Source organism: Adiantum capillus-veneris, chromosome 22 (assembly GCF_014529385.1).
Source record: "Adiantum capillus-veneris isolate H3 chromosome 22, ASM1452938v2, whole genome shotgun sequence".
Classification (NCBI taxonomy): Eukaryota; Viridiplantae; Streptophyta; class Polypodiopsida; order Polypodiales; family Pteridaceae; genus Adiantum; species Adiantum capillus-veneris.
The window spans coordinates 66,008,984-66,030,065 of record NC_140952.1 but is presented as its reverse complement, the minus strand read 5'-3'; the positions used below and the strand labels follow the sequence as shown (position 1 = coordinate 66,030,065).

The 21,082-nt window shown below is 42.1% G+C and overlaps 1 pseudogene; it reads right to left on the bottom strand.

Annotated features, from left to right (window-relative positions):
• Window positions 1–17,715: 17,715 nt before the first annotated feature.
• LOC147429506 (uncharacterized) lies at window positions 17,716–20,208 on the bottom strand (annotated as a pseudogene).
• Window positions 20,209–21,082: the final 874 nt, after the last annotated feature.

The window sequence follows — 21,082 nt, the reverse complement described above, 5'->3', positions numbered from 1 at the left end:
TAGGTTTTACATAGGGGTTTGGTTTCAAGTTCCACCACTTGTCCCACCTAACTCTATTGAATTATAGAGAGAAGCAAAGGTCCACCACTTGTTTAAGCTAGGCTCCATTGAAACATGGAGAGAAGGATGCTCCATCATTTCTCGAAGCTAACTCTATTGAAACATGGGGGGTTTACGTTCAAGGTCCACCACTTGTCCAAGCTATTACTGCTAGTAGCATGAGTGTTTTTGTCTCAAGATTCACCACTTTATCACCCTATGTCATTATATTAAGGATACCTGGGTGTTAAGGTCCACCACTTGTCCAACCTTTAAGGCTATATCTTAAAGGTTATTCTTTCTCACGACTTGGAGTGACCATGATAGGTTTTACATTGGGGTTTGGTTCCAAGGTCCACCACTTGTCCAAGCTACCTCTATTGAAACATAGAGAGAAGCAAAGGTCCACCACTTGTTCAAGCTAGGGTCCATTGAAACATGGAGAGAAGGATGCTCCACCATTTGTCCAAGATAGGCTCCATTGAAACATGAAGAGAAGCAAGGTGCACCATGTCTCCAAGATGCTAGGCTCCATCTAAATACCTTAAACCCACGATATTTCATAGATGGGGGGTTTACATTCAAGGTCCACCACTTGTCCAACCTATTATCGCTAGTAGCATAAGTAGTTTGCTCTCAAGATTCACCACTTTTCCACTCTATGCCATTATATTAAGAATATCTGGGTTTTAAGGTCCACCACTTGTTCAAATCTATGCCATTATATTAAGAATATCTGGGTTTTAAGGTCCACCACTTGTCCAACCTATAAGGATATATCATTAAGGTTATTCTTTCTCACCACTTGGAGTGAACATGATAGGTTTTACATGGGGATTTGGTTCCAAGGTCCACCACTTGTCCAAGCTACCTCTATTGAAACCTAGAGAGAAACAAAGGTCCACTACTTGTCCAAGCTAGGCTCCATTGAAAGATGGAGAGAACGATGCTCCACCATTTGTCGAAGCTAAATCTATTGAAACATGGGGGGTTTACGTTCAAGTTCCACCACTTGTCCAAGCTATTATCGCTAGTAGCATGAGTGGTTTTGTCTCAAGATTCACCACTTTTTCACTCTATGTCATTATATTAAGAATATTTAGGTGTTAAGGTCCACCACTTGTCCAACCTATAAGGCTATATTTTAATGGTTATTCTTTCTCACCACTTGGAGTGACCATGATAGGTTTTACATGGGGGTTTGAGTTCCAAGGTCCACCACTTGTCCAAGCAAACTCTATTGAATCATAGAGAGAAGCAAAGGTCCACCACTTGTCCAAGCTAGGGTCCATTGAAACACGGAGAGAAGGATACTCCACCATTTGTCCAAGATAGGCTCCATCGAAAAATGAAGAGAAGCAAGCTGCACCATGTCTCCAATATGCTAGGCTTCATCGAAATATCTTAAACCCAGAATATTTTGTACATGGGGGGTTTACATTCAAGGGCTTATACTTGTCCAAGCTATTATCTCTAGTAGCATGAGTTGCTTTGTCTCAAGATTCACCACTTTTCCACTCTATGTCATTATATTAAGAATATATGGGTGTTAAGGTCCACCACTTGTCCAACCTATAAGTCTATATCTTAAAGGTTATTCTTTCTTACCACTTGGAGTAACCATGATAGGTTTTACATGGGGGTTTGGTTCCAAGCTCCACCACTTGTCCAAGCTAACTCTATTGAAAAAGAGAGAGAAGCAAAGGTCCACCACTTGTCCAAGCTAGGCTCCATCGAAAAATGGATAGAAGGATGCTCCACCATTTGTCCAAGATAGGCTCCATTGAAACATGACGAGAAGCAAGCTGCACCATGTCTCCAAGATGCTAGGCTCCATCGAAAAACATTAAACCCACGATATGTCGTAGATGAGGGGTTTACATTCAAGGTCCACCACTTGTCTAACCTATTCTCCCTAGTAGCATGAATGGTTTGGTCTCAAGATTCAGCACTTTTATTAAGAATATGTGGGTGCTAAGGTCCACCACTTGTCCAACCTATAAGGCTACATTTTAAAGGTTATTCTTTCTTACCACTTGGAGTGACCATGATAGGTTTTACATTGGGGTTTGGTTCCAAGGTCCACCACTTGTGCAAGCTAACTCTATTGAAACATAGAGAGAAGCAAAGGTCCACCACTTGTCCAAGCTAGGCTCCATTGAAACATGGAGATAAGGATGCTCCACCATTTGTCCAAGATAGGCTCCATTGAAACATGAGGAGAAGCAAGGTGCACCATGTCTCCAAGATGCTAGGCTCCATCTAAATACCTTAAACCCATGATATTTCGTAGATGGGGGGTTTACATTCAAGGTCCACCACTTGTCCAACCTATTATCGCTAGTAGCATGAGTAGTTTGCTCTCATGATTCACCACTTTTCCACTCTATGCCATTATATTAAGAATATCTGGGTGTTAAGGTCCACCACTTGTCCAACCTATAAGGATATATCATTAAGGTTATTCTTTCTCACCACTTGGAGTGAACATCATAGGTTTTACATGAGGGTTTGGTTCCAAGGACCACCACTTGTCCAAGCTACCTCTATTGAAACCTAGAGAGAAACAAAGGTCCACTACTTGTCCAAGCTAGGCTCCATTGAAAGATGGAGAGAACGATGCTCCACCATTTGTCGAAGCTAAATCTATTGAAACATGGGGGGTTTATGTTCAAGTTCCACCACTTTTCCAAGCTATTATTGCAAGTAGCATGAGTGGTTTTGTCTCAAGATTCACCACTTTTTCACTCTATGTCATTATATTAAGAATATTTGGGTGTTAAGGTCCACCACTTGTCCAACCTATAAGGCTATATTTTAAAGGTTATTCTTTCTCACCACTTGGAGTGACCATGATAGGTTTTACATGGGGGTTTGGTTCCAAGGTCCACCACTTGTTAGAGCTAACTCTATTGAATCATAGAGATCAGCAAAGGTCCACCACTTGTCCAAGCTAGGGTCCATTGAAACATGGAGAGAAGGATGCTCCACTATTTGTCCAAGATAGACTCCATTGAAACATGAAAAGAAGCAAGCTGCACCATGTCTCCAAGATGCTAGGCTTCATCGAAATACCTTAAACCCAGAATATTTTGTACAAGGATATAAGGCTATAAGGATATATCATTTAGGTTATTCTTTCTTACCACTTGGATTAACCATGATAGGTTTTACATGGGGGTTTGGTTCCAAGCTCCACCACTTGTCCAAGCTAACTCTATTGAAACAGAGAGAGAAGCAAAGGTCCACCACTTGTCCAAGCTAGGCTCCATTGAAACATGGAGAGAAGGATGATCCACCATTTGTCCAAGATAGGCTCCATTGAAACATGACGAGAAGCAAGCTGCACCATGTCTACAAGATGCTAGGCTCCATCGACATACATTAAACCCACGATATTTTGTAGATGAGGGGTTTACATTCAAGGTCCACCACTTGTCCAAGCTACTATTGCTAGTAGCCTGAGTGGTTTGGTCTCAAGATTCACCACTTTTATTAAGAATATGTGGGTGCTAAGGTCCAAAACCTGTCCAACCTATAAGGCTACATCTTAAAGGTTATTCTTTCTTACCACTTGGAGTGACCATGTAAAATTTTTCATGGGGGTTTGGTTCCAAGGTCCACCACTTGTCCAAGCTAACTCTATTGAAACATAGAGAGAAACAAAGGTCCACCACTTGTCCAAGCTAGGGTCCATTGAAACATGGAGAGAAGGATGCTCCACCATTTGTTCAAGATAGGCTCCATTGAAACATGACGAGAAGCAAGCTGCACCATGTCTCCAAGATGCTACGCTCCATCGAAATACATTAAACCCACGATATTTCGTAGATGAGGGGTTTACATTCAAGTTCCACCACTTGTCTAAGATATTATTGCTAGTGCCTGAGTGGTTTGGTCTTAAGATTCACCACTTTTATTAAGAATATGTGGGTGTTAAGGGCCACCACTTGTCCAACCTATAAGGCTACATCTTAAAGGTTATTCTTTCTTCCCACTTGGAGTGACCATGATAGGTTTTACATGGGGGTTTTGTTCCAAGTTCCACCACTTGTCCAAGCTAACTCTATTGAAACATAGAGAGAAACAAAGGTCGACCACTTGTCCAAGCTAGGCTCCATTGAAACATGGAGAGAACGATGCTCCACCATTTGTCGAAGCTAAGTCTATTGAAACATGGGGGGTTTACGCTAGAGGTCCACCACTTGTCCAAGCTATTATCGCTAGTAGCATGAGTGGTTTTATCTGAAGATTCACCACTTTTTCACTCTATGTCATTATATTAAGAATATTTGGGTATTAAGGTCCACCACTTGTCCAACCTATAAGGCTATATCTTAAAGGTTATTCTTTCTCACCACTTGGAGTGACCATGATAGGTTTTACATGGGGGTTTGGTTCCAAGGTCCACCACTTGTCCAAGCTAACTCTATTGAATCATAGAGATCAGCAAAGGTCCACCACTTGTCCAAGCTAGGGTCCATTGAAACATGGAGAAAAGGATGCTCCACTATTTCTCCAAGATAGACTCCATTGAAACATGAAGACAAGCAAGCTCCACCATGTCTCCAAGATGCTAGGCTTCATCGAAATACCTTAAACCCAGGCTATTTTGTACATGGGGGGTTTACATTCAAGGGCTGATACTTGTCCAAGCTATTATCTCTAGTAGCATGAGTGGCTTTGTCTCAAGATTCACCACTTTTCCACTCTATGTCATTATATTAAGAATATGTGGGTGTTAAGGTCCACCACTTGTCCAACCTATAAGTCTATATCTTAAAGGTTATTCTTTCTTACCACTTGGAGTAACCATGATAGGTTTTACATGGGGGTTTGGTTCCAAGATCCACCACTTGTCCAAGCTAACTCTATTGAAACAGAGAGAGATGCAAAGGTCCACCACTTGTCCAAGCTAGGCTCCATTGAAACATGGAGAGAAGGATGCTCCACTATTTGTCCAAGATAGGCTCCATTGAAACATGACGAGAAGCAAGCTGCACCATGTCTCCAAGATGCTAGGCTCCATCAAAAAACATTAAACCCACGATATGTCGTAGATGAGGGGTTTACATTCAAGGTCCACCACTTGTCCAACCTATTCTCCCTAGTAGCATGAGTTGTTTGGTCTCAAGATTCACCACTTTTCCACTCTATGCCATTATATTAAGAATATCTGGGTGTTAAGGTCCACCTCATGTCCAACCTATAAGGATATATCATTAAGGTTATTCTTTCTCACCACTTGGAGTGACCATGATAGGTTTTACATGGGGGTTTGGTTCCAAGGTCCACCACTTGTCCAAGCTAACTCTATTGAAACATAGAGAGAAACAAACGTCCACCACTTGTCCAAGCTAGGCTCCATTGAAACATGGAGAGAACGATGCTCCACCATTTGTCGAAGCTAAGTCTATTGAAACATGGGGGGTTTAGGTTCAAGGTCCACCAGTTGTCCAAGCTATTATCGCTAGTAGCATGAGTGGTTTTGTCTCAAGATTCACCACTTTTTCACTCTATGTCATTATATTAAGAATATTTGGGTGTTAAGGTCCACCACTTGTCCAACCTATAAGGCTATATCTTAAAGGTTATTCTTTCTCACCGCTTGGAGTGACCATGATAGGTTTTACATGGGGGTTTGGTTCCAAGGTCCACCACTTGAATCATAGAGAGAAGCAAAGGTCCACCACTTGTCCAAGCTAGGCTCCATTGAAACATGGAGAGAAGGATGCTCCACCATTTGTCCAAGATAGGCTCCATTGAAACATGAAGAGAAGCAAGCTGCACCATGTCTCCAAGATGCTAGGCTCCATCAAAATACCTTAAACCCACGATATTTCGTAGATGGGGGGATTACTTTCAAGGTCCACCACTTGTCCAGGCTATTATCGCTAGTAGCATGGTTTAGTCTCAAGATTCACCAGTTTTCCACTCTATGTCATTACATTAAGAATATCTTGGTGTTAAGGTCCACCACTTGTCCAACCTATAAGGCTATATCTTAAATGATATTTTTTTTCACCACTTGGAATGTGCATGATATGTTTTACATGGGGTTTTGCTCCAAGGTCCACCACTTGTCCAAGCTAGATCTATTACATATATATTATACATACAATATTCAACTAGATTCCCTACCTATCATGTCCAGTAGCATGGATGCTGTAGCTTTAAGGTCCACCACTTGTCCAACCTATACTCTCTTATGTAAGTGAGATCTCGCTATAAATTCAAAACCTTCCCGCCTAAATTTAAAATATCCCTCCCAAATTTTAAATATCCCGCCTAAATTTTAAAATATCCCGCCCAAATTTTAAAATTTAAACTTTTTTATAAAAATTTAAATTTTACCACTTAAATTTAAAATATTCCACGCGAAATTGATTTTAAATTCAAGTTTACCACAAAAAGATATCATTATACCACCTAAATTCAAATATGCAAACCTCAAATCATTATATTGTACATAAATTCAAATAAATTCAAATTAACAAGCCTAAACTGATATTAGTTTGCATAGATATGAATTTATCACACCTAAATTATGTCACCATGTTAGAGAGAGTGGTTAGAGAATTTGAACAAGGTCCACCACTTGTCCAACCTAGATACCAAGAAGGATTGAGTGTACAAGGTATTGTTTGGAGGTCCTTATAGTCCACTGGTCTCAAGGTCCACCACTTGTGGTAAGGGTCACCAAAAAGTGTATATATTCATCCAAAGAAATACACCTATTTTTGGTATACATGTCCTAGTTTCAACCATTTATGTCCATTAGGTGTATCACTAAACAACACTACTATTTTTGAGAAACAGAAGTTACAATCATATCTACAAATGGACTAGAGGAAAATCAGCTCAGTATACATCCAGAACTCGCTACAAGAATCGACTTTAACAGATCACGCAAGTAAGTCTTCCATTCAAGTTTACTAGTATTACAATGTGTTAGTTATTTGTGATATTTATGTATGTATATATACTATGTGTGCATATCGTAATTAAGTGTAATTGTGTATCTGCATTATGTATGAGTATTACAATGAAATAACACAAATATACATACATACACATAGATAACACAGACGCACACATACATGAGCATGTATTTTCAAGAGAGAGATAGCAAGATACAGAGATAGATAGATAGAGAGACAGAGAAATACCTGTTTTCTAGAGAGAGGAGAGAGAGAAAGATAACAGATTTCACTGTGTTTATGTATGTGGAAGAGAGGAAGACGATGTATGGGAATATGTGCACGTATTTTCAAGAGAGAGACAAAAGATGACAGATTTCACTGTGGTTATGTATGTGGAAGTGAGGAAGACGATGTGTGGGAATATGTGCATGTATTTTCAAGAGAGAGACAACAAGATAACACATTTCACTGTGGTTATGTATGTGGAAGAGAGGAAGACGATGTGTAGGAATATGTGTATGTGTGCGGATATTTTTAAACTATGTATCTTTGTCTTTTGACGAGAGAGTGTGTGTGCAAGAAGAGTTACAGAGAACCATCTTCTCTATATGGAGAAAGACAGAGAGTGAGAGAGAGAGAAATACCTATTTTTTCTCTATTCGTGAGGTGTGCAATGTCTCCTGAGAAGAAGCTATGCCCGATCCTGCCCTTTTGGAAAGTGTTGCGTACGCTGCTGTTTCTTTATCTTGTGCGCGAACTTTCAATCTTGTGTGCTCCACCTGTGTGTTGTGTACGATGCCTTGCTTGCTCCTCTACGTGCGCGTATACTCCAACTGTGTGCGATCCGTGTGCGCTTTCTGTGTGTTTGCTGCTCGCCTGCTTTCTCTGTGTGCGTTGCTCGTGCGCTCTCTGTGTGCCTAATCTTGATAGGGTTTATTAGAATGCCACGTATGCTACAAGTCCATGTTTTATCATAGGATTAAAAAAAACAAAAGCAATATAAAACATTAACCGATTCACACAGCCAAAATTAAAGAAATAATGGTTGAAAATATGCAAAACATGCGTAACTCTATAATATGCCGTCCCTTGACCCCGCCCGGGGCGCTGCCCCGGACCCCGCCCGGAACAATATCCCAAAATCAGCCTCCCAAGCCCCGCCATCGAGAGCACTATATTCCACATCCCCATCAAGAGCGCTACCCCCAAACCTCACGTGGAAGCGCTGCCTTGTCACCCCATTGTGGCATTGCCCTAAGACCCCGCATCTGGAGTGCTAAATGGGAACATTCTTCATTAGTGAAATTTTGAACATAAATTATATTTAGCATATACTTAAATATAATACAAATATTAACATATTAACTATACTACTAATTTACTATAGCAGTTCTAGATTATGTCCCATACTATATTTAAGGTGCCAAAGGTTTGGCCTTATGGTCTTGGATTTAGCCAAGTGGTCAACACATATAGGACCAAGTGCACACTGTGCCACAAAACTTGGCCACCACTTCACTTGCCAAAGTTTAGGCCACATGGTCAATCCTAAGTTTCCAATGTTCTTATTATGTCACATTTTGCCTCGTGGAAAGCCTAGGCTTGTTTTCACATACTCAGGCACTTCAAGCCATAATAAATTTTCATTACTCTTCGGCAACCCTTTTGTTCAAGTCTTTGAAAAAACGTTGCTTAAGGCCACCCTAAACCATTTTCATTTAGGGGTGTCTAAAACTAGCTTTTTGGCAATTCGAGAAGAAAATGGTCAAAGTTATATACTTAGTTTTAACCACTTGACCAATTCAAATATTGGAAAGCAAGGTCTTGTAATACTTTTCTTTGGACATCACACATTAAAACTAGGTCCCTCACTTGTCCAAGCTATGCTCTAATACAATAAAGGGATTTTGGTTTCAAGATGCACCACTTTCCCAACCTTGATTCCATTAAAGAAGCTAGCTCTACTTAGACATTTAATAGCAAGGTCCTCTGGCAGTTCACATTGAGCATTTTCCATGGCAGCTAGGTCCACCACTTATCTAAGCTATGCTCTAATACAGTAAGGGGGTTTTGGTTTCAAGATCCACCACTTGTCCAAACTTAATTTGGGAAGCAAGGTCCTATAATAGTTTGCTTTGGACATTCACCATTACAACTAAGTCCACGACTTCTCCAAGCTATGTTCTAATACACTAAGGACGTTTTGGTTTGAAGGAGAACCACTTGTATGACTTTGTTTTTGGAAGTAAGGTCTTTACATAGTTCACCTTGGACCTTGGACATTGGATACTACAACTAAGCCCACCACTTGTCCAAGCTATCCTCTATATATAGCCAAAGGGTTTGGGTTTCAAGATTCACCACTTTTCCAACCTTTCTTCCATTAAAGAAAGGAGCGGCATTATAACTAGGTCCACCAATTGTCCAAGGTATGCTCTGATATAGAAAGGGGATTTTCGTTTCAAGGTCCACCACGTGTTCAACCTTGCAAGACTCAAGGGATACTTGGACATTGGAAAGCATAGTCCTATATTAGTTGATAGGTGGCAGTGGGTATAACAACTAGGTCCAACCTATGCTCTCATATAGCAAAGAGGCTTTGGTTTCAAGGTCCACCACTTGTCCAACCTTGCTTCCATTAAAGAAATGAGGGGCTACGTAAACATTGGCAAGCAAGGTAGAAAGGTCCTAAGGTATTTCACCTTGGATATTGGGCATTATAACTAGGTCCACCACTTGTCCAAGCTATGCTCTGATATAGAAAGGGGATTTTCGTTTCAAGGTCCACCACGTGTTCAACCTTGCAAGACTCAAGGGATACTTGGACATTGGAAAGCATAGTCCTATAGTAGTTGATAGGTGGCAGTGGGTATAACAACTAGGTCCAACCTATGCTCTCATATGGCAAAGAGGCTTTGGTTTCAAGGTCCAGCACTTGTCTAACCTTGCTTCCATTAAAGAAATGAGGGGCTACGTAAACATTGGCAAGCAAGGTAGAAAGGTCCTAAGGTATTTCACCTTGGATATTGGGCATTATAACTAGGTCCACCACTTGTCCAAGCTATGCTCTGATATAGAAAGGGGATTTTCGTTTCAAGGTCCACCACGTGTTCAACCTTGCAAGACTCAAGGGATACTTGGACATTGGAAAGCATAGTCCTATAGTAGTTGATAGGTGGCAGTGGGTATAACAACTAGGTCCAACCTATGCTCTCATATAGCAAAGAGGCTTTGGTTTCAAGGTCCACCACTTGTCCAACCTTGCTTCCATTAAAGAAATGAGGGGCTACGTAAACATTGGCAAGCAAGGTAGAAAGGTCCTAAGGTATTTCACCTTGGATATTGGGCATTATAACTAGGTCCACCACTTGTCCAAGCTATGCTCTGATATAGAAAGGGGATTTTCGTTTCAAGGTCCACCACGTGTTCAACCTTGCAAGACTCAAGGGATACTTGGACATTGGAAAGCATAGTCCTATAGTAGTTGATAGGTGGCAGTGGGTATAACAACTAGGTCCAACCTATGCGCTCATATGGCAAAGAGGCTTTGGTTTCAAGGTCCAGCACTTGTCTAACCTTGCTTCCATTAAAGAAATGAGGGGCTACGTAAACATTGGCAAGCAAGGTAGAAAGGTCCTAAGGTATTTCACCTTGGATATTGGGCATTATAACTAGGTCCACCACTTGTCCAAGCTATGCTCTGATATAGAAAGGGGATTTTCGTTTCAAGGTCCACCACGTGTTCAACCTTGCAAGACTCAAGGGATACTTGGACATTGGAAAGCATAGTCCTATAGTAGTTGATAGGTGGCAGTGGGTATAACAACTAGGTCCAACCTATGCTCTCATATAGCAAAGAGGCTTTGGTTTCAAGGTCCACCACTTGTCCAACCTTGCTTCCATTAAAGAAATGAGGGGCTACGTAAACATTGGCAAGCAAGGTCGAAAGGTCCTAAGGTATTTCACCTTGGATATTGGGCATTATAACTAGGTCCACCACTTGTCCAAGCTATGCTCTGATATAGAAAGGGGATTTTCGTTTCAAGGTCCACCACGTGTTCAACCTTGCAAGACTCAAGGGATACTTGGACATTGGAAAGCATAGTCCTATAGTAGTTGATAGGTGGCAGTGGGTATAACAACTAGGTCCAACCTATGCTCTCATATAGCAAAGAGGCTTTGGTTTCAAGGTCCACCACTTGTCCAACCTTGCTTCCATTAAAGAAATGAGGGGCTACGTAAACATTGGCAAGCAAGGTAGAAAGGTCCTAAGGTATTTCACCTTGGATATTGGGAATTATAACTAGGTCCACCACTTGTCCAAGCTATGCTCTGATATAGAAAGGGGATTTTCGTTTCAAGGTCCACCACGTGTTCAACCTTGCAAGACTCAAGGGATACTGGGACATTGGAAAGCATAGTCCTATAGTAGTTGATAGGTGGTAGTGGGTATAACAACTAGGTCCAACCTATGCTCTCATATAGCAAAGAGGCTTTGATTTCAAGGTCCACCACTTGTCCAACCTTGCTTCCATTAAAGAAATGAGGGGCTACGTAAACATTGGCAAGCAAGGTAGAAAGGTCCTAAGGTATTTCACCTTGGATATTGGGCATTATAACTAGGTCCACCACTTGTCCAAGCTATGCTCTGATATAGAAAGGGGATTTTCGTTTCAAGGTCCACCACGTGTTCAACCTTGCAAGACTCAAGGGATACTTGGACATTGGAAAGCATAGTCCTATAGTAGTTGATAGGTGGCAATGGGTATAACAACTAGGTCCAACCTATGCTCTCATATAGCAAAGAGGCTTTGGTTTCAAGGTCCACCACTTGTCCAACCTTGCTTCCATTAAAGAAATGAGGGGCTACGTAAACATTGGCAAGCAAGGTAGAAAGGTCCTAAGGTATTTCACCTTGGATATTGGGCATTATAACTAGGTCCACCACTTGTCCAAGCTATGCTCTGATATATAAAGGGGATTTTCGTTTCAAGGTCCACCACGTGTTCAACCTTGCAAGACTCAAGGGATACTTGGACATTGGAAAGCATAGTCCTATAGTAGTTGATAGGTGGCAGTGGGTATTACAACTAGGTCCAACCTATGCTCTCATATAGCAAAGAGGCTTTAGTTTCAAGGTCCACCACTTGTCCAACCTTGCTTCCATTAAAGAAATGAGGGGCTACGTAAACATTGGCAAGCAAGGTAGCAAGCTCCTAAGGTGTTTCACCTTGGATATTGGGCATTATAACTAGGTCCACCACTTGTCCAAGCTATGGTCTGATATAGAAAGGGGATTTTCGTTTCAAGGTCCACCACGTGTTCAACCTTGAAAGACTCAAGGGATACTTGGACATTGGAAAGCATAGTCCTATAGTAGTTGATAGGTGGCAGTGGGTATTACAACTAGGTCCACCACTTGTCCAACCTATGCTCTAATATAGCGAGGATGCTTTGGTTTCAAGATCCACCATAATTTCCAACCTTGCTTCCATTAATATAGCAAGGAGGATTTGGTCTCAAGGTTCACCACTTGTCCAATCTATGCAAACCTTTTCCATGTTGTAGCATGATTTTTTGTTTGACGAGTATTTTTCTATAACTATGGATTTAACAATGTAATCTTTTTCACTTACAGGATGGACTTTGAGTCTGGGGAGAAAGTACATATGATACTTGACAATGAAATTGTTGGTATTGGCTGTGTGTGTAGAACAGATCCAGATTCCACGTGTGGTGGTACAAAGATAGGGCAAGGAAATGTCTCCATACTAGTGGAGGAATGCTTGAAGGATGTGGTCCTACCTTTTCCTACAATGGATACTTCATCTCTCCAAGGCTCATTATGGAGTGTTGTTTGATGGTCAAAGATTCTTTTGCAATATTTTGTATTAAATGGGAACTTAATTGATCCATAGGAAAGCTACAATGGTGATGAAGAACATGATCATTATTATCCTCTAGTTACAGATGCAATACCTATGACAAGCCCAGAATTTAAAGCAATGATTCGAGAGTCTTGGAGAAATGTTTACATAACCTAGAGAGGATAGATAAGCATCCTCTTGGTGATCTAGTAACAAATGGACTTCCAAGGAGCAATATTTCACTACTACATGCTTTGAACTCAAGGGATGCTTTGGACTACCATAACTTGAGTGATGGAAAAGAGCCCATTGTGCAGTCGTTAGAAATTGCAGAAGAGGAATTGGGGTCAACATTTCGCAGATTTATTGTGCAGGGGAAAACAAAAATCGATACTTATTTGCCTATTTGTCAATGCTTGTTGCAAGGGGTGTTTTCAAAACCATCCAGCTGGGATTTTTAATGGTTGGGCATACACATGAGGACATAGACGCCATGTTTAGTAGGTTTTCAGAGAAGCTGAGAGTTACACAAACCTATACTTTGCCACATTTGATGGATACATTACGAAACAGCTCATCTTCATCTCCAGCTCCATTTTTTCTCACAAAGATCCTCGATTTCAAGCAATATTGTGATGGCTATCTTTGTGATGGACAAGACATACTTGTTGGACATTCCAAACCGCTTCAGTTCAGGTTCTTTATGCAGGATGAGACACCAATGATGCAATATAAAGCACATGTAGGTGTATCAAGTTGGAGTGGAAGTATTTGCCTTTGGAAAACAGACACAGAAGGCAAGCCAATGTTACCACATGGAGATCCACCTCTAGTACAAATGGCGGAGTATGTCAAGGCCCACGAAGAAGTCATTTTGGGGCTAAAGAACTATATAAAATTTTGGAAAAATTTAGGGAATGGTTCAAGTATTCCGCAATATTATAGACCCGTGATAGATTATTGGAGTAAGGTAATTGAAGAGATTGGAAAAGCAATCATATCAGAGGGAGTCTTGTATGAAATGTTTTGGCCAAAAACTCAAGAATATTCTCACCTACAAAGCACTACAGTGAATTTGCAACAAGGAGCAGAAAGATTCCTAGGCCTTGAAGAGTTGAACGATCATTTTTGTGGGCCTCAACGAGATAGGCCAAGGGAAGAGTTTGACCCTATGTCTGATGTGCACCAAGGTGACTTTCTTATGCTTGTTCCGAGTGACACAGAAATCTATCCAGTGTGGCTTGCAATGGCTTTATCTGACATTGATAATGAGTCTACATCACCAAACTATAGAAAACTCTTGATTCAATATTGGGCACCTTGCGCGAGAAAAAGTGGGATGACAGATACTCAAGCTTACAGCAATTGTTGGAAGGGTTATTGGGCTATCAACTATAAGGACCCACAAGTGTGGAAAACTGTAGATGCAATTGTTTGGTCCTGGAGACCCAACAAAGAAGGACCATTTTCTAGAATAAAGATTCCAAAAAGGCATGCTCTAAAATCCAAAGAAGGCCTCACTCGTGCACATCAACCACACTTGGATCAAAGTTCAGATATGATATCAAATGTGGAGTAAAATTATGTGGAGCTTCTATTGTGACTATACTAGTCAATTTGTAAACAAAATCTTTTTTGTATCTTCCTTTGTTTTATGTAATTTATAGTTATTATTCAAATCCATGTGCTGTACATCCTCTTGACTTTTGGTGTTTATCAACACCACAATCCTATGAGATTTTCACTTTATTTACTAACCACACACCTCAATTTTTCCCACTTTAAGTGGAAAATTCCCAAATTACATGAATTTAGTCGATTTGGAGATTCCCATAATGTGAGATTTTTACCAAAATACCTAATATGGTCTTTGACAATGATTATTTTAATTGTAAACAAGGATAATCTTAGGCTGGGTTCAGACGAGGCTGGAGGAAGAAAGGCTTTCTGCAGGTCTACCGCCGCCTCGTCTAAACAGTGTTGGAGGAAGAAGAGCGAAAAACAGAGAGAGGTGGAGAGAGGCCAGCAGCTCTTCCGAGGAGAGGGGGCGGGGGTGCCGGAAGAAAAATGGCGGGCTCGGAGGAAGGTGATATCTACTGCAGCAAATAGGCTTTTGCCACGCAACTTAAACGCCCCTTTGGAAAGCATTTCCGCCGTAGCGTCTAGACAGGGCCTTATATCCCCCGCCTCCTTCTCCCCCCTCTTTCTCTGTCTCTCTCTCTCTTTCTTTCTCTTCATTTTTATATTTGAAAATTATATACAATACTCTTTAATTTTTATTGAGAGGAGGGAAACACCAAAATTTGAAGAGGGGGGAGGGAGGGGGGGGGGGGGGGGGTTAATCCAGAATTTGAAAGTTTAGGCGCTAAATTTGGGCAATGGATATAACAATGGTAATGGACGCGGTAATAATAGCGGTAATAACAGCGGATACAGTCGCGGTAATACTTTAAACACAAAAAAGACTCCCCCCCTCCCCCCCCCCCCCCCCCCCCCAGCCCTCCTCTCTCTTGTTTCTCTCATTCAATTTACACCTTCTCTCTACAAAATGCGGTAAAACAGCGCGGTAAACACTTGGAGATTTTCATAGTGCTCCAGCTGGATTGGTAATGATGGAAGTGCCTGCCATCGTATCTGAACCCTAATGTGCTATCCCTAGTAAATTACCAAAACCCTAGCCTCCTCAACACGGCCCCTTGTGCATCAACAATGCACCCCTACTATAGCCGCGACCCTTCATACTCCTGCCAACTAATCTGCCCTTGCACCTACCTAGCCACTCACACCTCGCTAGTGCGGCCCCTGTTCTTTCGATTGCCAAATGCCACCGACTACAAGTCAATGGCTACTCCTTGGCACTAAGTGACACCCATATTTAATGCGGGGGGGGGGGGAGTTGCCAAAGTCCAAACCCAAAATCTGTTAAGGCTTGGTATGGCTGGCAATACTTCTAATGGGAAACAGGCATACCTAAACATATCAATGTCAAAAATGTGTTGTTGAAAGTGACAGGGGTAGAAGGTAAAAAATACAAGACCGCAGCTCTGGAAGTCTAGAAAGATAACACTGCACTGGTCACCCAAGGGACAAAGAAGCATTAGATAAGATCACTAGGGACATCAAAACTAGCCACAAAGAAGCAAAAATTGACAAAATATTTTTGGGATCATTTGAGTACCAAAGTGAAGAAACCAACATGCATATCAGAGAGAAGAAGTATAAACCAGAAAGTGTAGAAGCATTTGGCTCTTTTGTAGATACCATAGATTTACCTCCGGGGGGGGGGGGTGGTCACTATGTATAAATTGTGTATATCGTGTGCGTTCAAGGACTATTTTTAAAACTTCTTATCTATGAATTTTTTACAAATAAAATACACCCTTTTTCTATTCAGTTTGTGAAATTTTTTCTCAATTCCATTTTACGATACCCTTCTATATGTGAAAATGTGAGAAAAAATAAAATTAATAACCCCTTCTGTTGCACGTACGTGATAGTCACTTAATTATTAAGTGAAACCCCACCCCCCCCCCCCCCCCCCCCCCCCCCCCGAGAGATTTACAAAGGATTCCAAATCAGACATCTAAGCAGGTAGGTACATCAAAACATCTAAGCTACAACCATTGTTCTACCTAGCACAACTCAAGACATTACCATAGATTCACAAAGGGTTCCAAATCAGACATCTATGCATGTAGATACATCAAATCAGGAAACTAATGTTACTAGACAAGGCACCATAGTGACCACTACCCTTGTGCAAAGGCATGTAGATAGACATCAAGCCTTGTAATAACAAAAGAACAAGTTAGTGGGGGCCTCATCATTGACACATCAAGGAAATTTATGGCAGTTCCCTACAATGTCCGAGTGCTCAGATATTAGATAGAAAGCATTGAATTCAACACAATTATTGATGTTGCCACCATAAACACAAGATGAAACACAATTATCAATGCCCTAGGACAAATGATGGAGGCCTAAAACTTGATGCAATGTTCTGATCTTGCTCATCTAAAACAAAAACTAGAGCAAGAGGTGGTCAAAGTACACAATTATACAATGGATGTGCTAAAATTTGAGGAAGTTCCAATAGAAGAAAAATATGAGCATGAATAGCACACCAAGACCATCAAAGAACTACAACAATAAACATAGCAACTGAAGCTCCTAGATTCTAAGTGCTAAGAAATGGAGGTTGACAAAAGAGCTGGGTGCACGAAAGTCATTGCTAGATCAAAAGACGCTAGCTCTTAGCATTTTGAAGGAAGTCCATAGTGTACTAAAGCAATCAGTTATGGGAAAATACATTTATCAGTCATTAGTGGACACAATAGATCTAAAGGGTAATATGATCCTGATTTTAGAGGATTTAGAGAACATGGTGGCAACCATCAAAGATGATCCAGAGGAAAAGAGCTCCACATGCACAACACTTTAGCAAATTAAGCACTTATTGACCATTTTTGTACCAATGTGGCTGATGATGAAGAGGAATATGAGGATGACAAAGAGCGAGAGCAGGACACAAAATATCTAGATGGGGGACCATCTCACAAGAAAGATGGTGATGATGAAGATGACCCCGTTGATGCTCCTAGCTCCAGCTAGAGAGGAAATTAGACTAGCCAGGTCCTTGAAAATTCTTAATAAGCCTATAGGCCAATGAATCTTACATTGAGAGACAAGGGAAAGGCCATCTAGATGGATCTCATATCACACTTTAGGTTTTTCAAATCATAGCATGAGTAAGAGCAAGCATCCTTACAAAGAGAAGGCACTCCAAATTCAAACATTCCTTCAAAATGAGGACACTTATTTGAATGTGGAGAGATATCATATGTTATATATAGGTACCAAGTGCATGATCAAGTAATGGAAGCTCATTAGTTATCATTATCAAAGGACTTGCAGCCTCCCAAACCACCCAAATATAGTTCAGGTCTTGAGAAGGACACTGAATAAAAGAGCACACTATCAAAACTAAAAGACAATTTGATCAAATTTTAGGGCATGATGATCCAGTGGCAAGCCTAGGTGAGTCTTTTGATCAAGTATGTTAATAAGCTGCTTCACCTATAGATAGAGTCATCCGATATTCTTGAAAAGCAACTTGACCATAAAGCCAACTTTGAACCCCAGTTTAGAGAAATGGCTAAGGTCATGTTTGAAGCCAAGATCAAAGCAAATTAGTCAAACCCAACAACTGGATGGATCCACATTGTGTGAAAGACCATAGGGAGATTGAACTCCGGATCCTCCTCCCAGCCAACCTAATATAGGAGATTCCATGGCCCTTTGCCCTAAACAGATCCCCTGTCCACACCTTCACTCCGGCCCTTGGCCTAAGTCCTTGACTCCCCTAAGTTGGGCCCTACTCTCTAGCCCTTGGCCTGACATTACTCCCCCCTTGGAGAAGCGTTTTCGTCCTCGAAAACACAAGTGGCAGTATCTTCATAAGAACACTGATGTTTTCCTTGTTGGCATCCGATACGCGAGCCAACTGATACTTGGTGCAGTGAGGAGGTTCAATCAAACCAAGAGCAACATCTTGATTTTTGACATTGTTGTCCTTTTGCAACCACTTGTATCGAAATGGTAACTCAATTTATAACTCACTTGAGTACTTTAAAGGAGTAACCACAACTAAGGGGTGTCTAAAGGCATAACTAGTTGTCAGACTTTCTGAAGGTACTAAAATAATGCAAGAAAACCCTAGTACAACTTTCCATGAAGTTGTGAGCCAGATTTCCAACTCGCATAAGTATCTTGAAAAGCTCATAGCTTAGTAAGGGATAGAATAGGGAGTGCCCTCATGTCAGACTTCTGAACATAATGGGATCGACAGTTGGGGCTGGGTGGCGGGATCTCGAGGCGCACTAAACCTGGCCAGCGAGAAAAACGAGGCACGCTGCCAAAAAAGCAAGGCGCATTAAACCTGGCCAGCAAGAAAAACGAGGCGCGGCAAGGAGATTCGAACCCGTGATGTCGCAGTCTGAGTTTAGGGTCACATGGGCTAACCACCTCACCCGCGCATGCATTGTGTATCCACAACCCGTTTTACAAAATTATATTGTAAATTAACATAGCTTGCCCAGGCTATCCAGGTTTAGTGTGTGTCCGGCTTTAGTTCTTGATTTGATATTTGTGGCTGCGATCTTCTCGGTCTTCGTGTGTGGACTTCTCGCCTTTGATCCCACTACCTCCCCCTCTTGAATATGGGTGTTACTTAGTGTTGAGGATCTCTACTACCACGCCATGCCATTGAACCCATTGCACCCACTTCAACCCCCTATAACTCACCCACTTTAGCTAATCATGATGTCCTCTATTATTGTGCCATGTGTGGCTTATTCAAGAGGCCCATTGAGACCACTTGGGGTATGCTTCAAGAGACAATGTGTGTGTGTGTGTGTGTGTGTGTGTGTGTGTGTGTGTGAGAGAGAGAGAGAGAGAGAGAGAGAGAGAGAGAGAGAGATAGAGAGATAGATAGATAGATGCATTATCGTCCACGGAGTTTAGATATGACCTATGGGACCAAGCAAACATACATAGTTGGACCTCTTACTAGAGGAGTACATGGAGAATCATGGCTAAGGTGGATACAACAAAATTTGTGACATGTGTCATTTAAGGGAGGGAGAAGGAGAAGATGGCTTGGGGGTTTTTGGAGTCTGAAATTCTTCGATGATGGCTTTGTCGCCTCAATAGACGGCCCATTTGCCGGCTGCTCGTGCCTCTCAAACCTTTTGGAGTTCTTGTTTCTTGACTTTAAGTTGGGCAAGTGTCAAGGCCTCGCTTATCCATATTGTGGTGCTCTTGAGGAGTCGTGCTTGTTGTAGAAGTGTAATGCACGCCTCTTTAGTCTTGAAAACCAAGATGCCTTGGTTGGTGCGGTTGTCCTGGTGAACCCTCTCAATTGTGTTGGGGTCAAACTCGGTTGGGTGGATTGCTTGGTTGAGTTTCACTAGGGATGTGGCACAGTCGTCGTTCTCTTCTCACCAAGTAGAGGGCAGGCTGCCAATACGAACAGATAGTGCTAGTCCTTTTCGTCGACGGCGTTCTTGCATGCACTCTTCTACTTTGGAGGAGACCGCCGCAGTTACTACTTGGACTTGGGTGGCAAGTGTGGCCATGCTTGCGGTGAGGGTGCTTTTGATTGCCTTTGCTTTGGCGAGACAGTGCTCACTATCACCTTTCTTTTGAGACTCCAAGGAGGAGAAGCGTGCCTCAAGGGCTGCAAAACGCGCCTTGAGCTCTGCGTTCTCATCTTCGAGCTCTCGAATTTGAGAGTGAAGGCGGTCCATCGGATCCACCCGTGGGATGGGCACGAAGAGCCGTGTCTGTTTGATTGGGGAGAGAGAGCCTCTTCGTTGCATCGTTGGTCTGAGATTTTTCCTTGTAGTCGAGGGCGTAGATTTCTCTTGAAGTCGAGGCACAGATCTTTGAGTTCCTGTGGGACGAACTGCTTAGGTTAGGACAATGGGCAGAGGCCTCTTTTTTTCCCCTTGCCCCCTTGGTGAAAAGACAAAGCGGTCGTGACGGCGGCGTGGCCTGTCTTGGCCCGAGCAGATCGCCTGGCTTGGCTAGGCTGGTAACGCGCGGCGCGATAGTACATGGAGACAGGCTTGAACAGAGCGCGCGCGTGAGGGGCGACCTCGTTGGGCTGGAGTGGTGCGCGGGAGTAGAGAAGCTTGGTGCACGCAGGGAAGAAATGCGGATTTGGACTGGCGAGGGAGGGCAGGGCGAAGCTACGGCTGTGGTGTGACCTCCCGCAGGGCTGCCCCTCGCCCCATGGAGGCCAGCGATGTCCTGCTGCTGCTCGAGGTTCTTTACCGCCTAGAGTTGGGGGAGAGAGAGAGAGAGAGAGAGAGAGAGACCTTTTCCTTTTGGGTTTCCCACTCCACAATTTCAATAAGGTCTTCGGTCACAATCACATCCAGTATCTTTTTTTTTCTGGAAAATAAACATATAACATTCCTATTTGGCTTCAATAATCACTTGAATTCTCAAAAGATTCCCAGTGATTAGTGAGGTGAAGGAGTGACAGACGAGCGAGGAGTGGCCTACTAGGATTAGAGACAGAGACACAGAAGAGAGGGACATAAACATAGTCCATGATGAAGTGTAGAGAGAGAGAGAGAGAGAGAGAGAGAGAGAGAGAGAGAGCCCATGAAAACATAGGTTACTATGTTATTGAGAGAGAGCTAGGGTGTTCTGTTGAGAAAGAGAGAGAGAGAGAGAGAGAGAGAG